At 38.4% G+C, this 2,500-nt stretch overlaps 1 long non-coding RNA gene across 1 annotated transcript in view; it reads left to right on the forward strand.

Moving 5' to 3' along the window:
- Positions 1–409, forward strand: part of LOC138023720 (uncharacterized) — a 2,386-nt gene extending 1,977 nt beyond the window's left edge. The window contains exon 2 of the long non-coding RNA XR_011126777.1: positions 1–409. This exon is cut by the window's left edge and continues 1,725 nt beyond it. This is a non-coding gene — a long non-coding RNA (uncharacterized lncRNA).
- Positions 410–2,500: the final 2,091 nt, after the last annotated feature.

Below are 2,500 nucleotides of genomic sequence, written 5' to 3' on the forward strand. Positions count from 1 at the left end.
TCAAAGAAAAGGAGCACATAATGATAAGTATAATGAATCAATTTCTTAATTTTCATAATTTTTATAAAGTGCAAGCTGCACTTAAATTATGTGCTCTATTATGTTGTAGATGGTGCATTAACATAATGGAAAAGAAAATAGAGTTCAATTTCACTGATTTATGTTTGTGAAGAAGGAGGGGAACGAGAAAAACAAAATAAGTTAGCTTGTAAGTAAATATGCCAGGCCCTAAACTAGAAACAGCGATAGTCCTTGACATTTTAAAGAAAAGGAGCACATAACGATAAGTATAATAAATCAGTTTCTTAATTTTCGTAATTTTTGTAAAAGTGCAAGCTGCACTTAAAGTATGTGCTCTGTTATGTTGTAGATGGTGCATTGGCATAATAAAAAAGAAAGTAGAGTAAAATTTTGTGTTTCACTGATTTATGTTTGTGAAGAAAGAGGGGAACAAGGGAAGGTCAGACATTCAAATGATGGCACAGTAGCTTCTTCGCTGTAAGTAAGAACGTACAGAGGACAATGTTGAGACGAGAAAATAGACAAGGAGACTAAAACAGAACCACATGTTACCGTGAATAGATGGTTTTCACGTGACGTCACAGCGGCCATTTTGGTGTACTAGAACAATAGACATCCTCTCCCTTGGGGACTTAACTCTATTTTTATGCAAATTCTGCGCAAATATTTTCTATTGTTTTGTACACCAAAATGGCCGTCAACTCACGTGAGTGAAAACCATCTATTGGTGGGGGAAACAGTGCAACGAAAGGTGTAAGAGGAATGACACTTTTCTAGGCAACTGATAGGGAGCGTTACATTAACAGCCAGTCATTATCACAAGGACCGTAAATGTATCTAATGGCCGTGTTTGTAGTGTTTATTACCTTTAGGTGCTTACGCGTGGCGTGGCGTATACATAAGGTGTCCTTTGGCCACTCTCAAGAATACCATAACATTCTTTGTTTTTCCTCGAAAATTTTGCATTAGCATCGTTTGTATTTTCTTTTGGGACCCTTGTAAGTCCCAAGAAAAACTGGAACAATTGGCACAACAGGCCAATTTTAAAAATATCATAATACTCTTTGTATTAGCATTGTTTCAAGTTTCTCTTGGGATTTACAATGGTCCCAAGAGAAAATAAAAGCAATTGTTATGCAAAATTGTGGAGGACAAAGAGTATCGAGTTATTTTTTAATTTCACGCCCTTCCCGATTTCCGAGTTTTGTTTTTTGTTTTTTGTTTTTTTTTTGGAGGGGGGGGGGGGGTCGGGGGAGATTGTGCTGAGTGGTGACCCATGCAAAGGAACTTACCTTACAAAGACCACACACCGGTTTGGCATATCGCCTTGAACTGACGCTTTTTTACTAAAAGTTACTTTGTAAACATGTCTTACTCGCTTCAATGTGTACTGGGCGACGTCCCTTTGTAGACGTCACAATAGGCTTGACCCAGACCCCGCATAGAACCACGGTTTTCAGAATTCGGGGGGATACCTTGTCGAAAATAGTCATGTCTAGAAAGACACAAGCTTTCACAAAGAGTTTCAACAGATTTTACATTTGCCTTCAATGATGCGTTGGTTAATGAGAAACTTTTGAAACATTTCATAGCCACTCTTTACTTAAAAAGCAAACGTGACAAAACGACATGAGCACCTGATTTAAACTTAAGGCAGAATAAATCACCCCGGCCCACAATCGAGCGAAAATGAGACAAAGATGCAATATATAACAGGAAAAAATATGTAGCAAATGTGACAACAGGTTCAGCGAAGCTCCCTTAAGAGGCCTCATACGAGGAACAAGCATTCTTGCCAATGCCCCTAGGAGAGTCTGAGACGCTCTGGCTTCCTCCTAAATGGATGTCCTCTGATGTGATCAAAGAGGCCGGCAAAGTAAGATCGATTAGCGAAGTAGTGCTTTGGTGCTACAACGAAACCTCCTTCGCTCAACTCACAGTGTTTTTTTACTTGTTTATCATCAAAGCTCGGAATTTCTCGAACTCTTCTTAATTTGCTTAGCTCATATTTGTGTGGCAGATCACATCGTTTTTCTTGTGCGGGCAACTGTTTCTGAAGAAATCTTCAAGCTTAATATTTTTATGACTCACAAATTCTTTTTATTGAGCAATGCTTCTCACTTTGCATGCAGGGACATTTTTTTATATTGTTCAAAATCCTCAACACAAAAGATTTTGCGTCGCTCGCCCATGACTTTGAGCACGCAACTCGAAGTTGGCCTACTAAGACTAAGGTGACAGATAAATTTTCCAGCGAAAACAAAACTTCTTAGCCAATCATGAGCCTGACATTACTATGTGTGTGGTTTCCTGTGAAAGTTGATACTTTTTTAAATCTTGTATTAAAATTGTCTCTTCTCTAAAAATGCCGCAACATAGATCAAGTATAATGGGAGTGGCACGTCCCTAGACACTGCATAACTCTTGATGCGGGCCATAACATCATTTCATCTTCATTTTTCTGAAATTACAACTTACA

Source organism: Montipora capricornis, chromosome 11 (assembly GCF_036669925.1).
Source record: "Montipora capricornis isolate CH-2021 chromosome 11, ASM3666992v2, whole genome shotgun sequence".
In the NCBI taxonomy this organism is placed as follows: Eukaryota; Metazoa; Cnidaria; class Anthozoa; order Scleractinia; family Acroporidae; genus Montipora; species Montipora capricornis.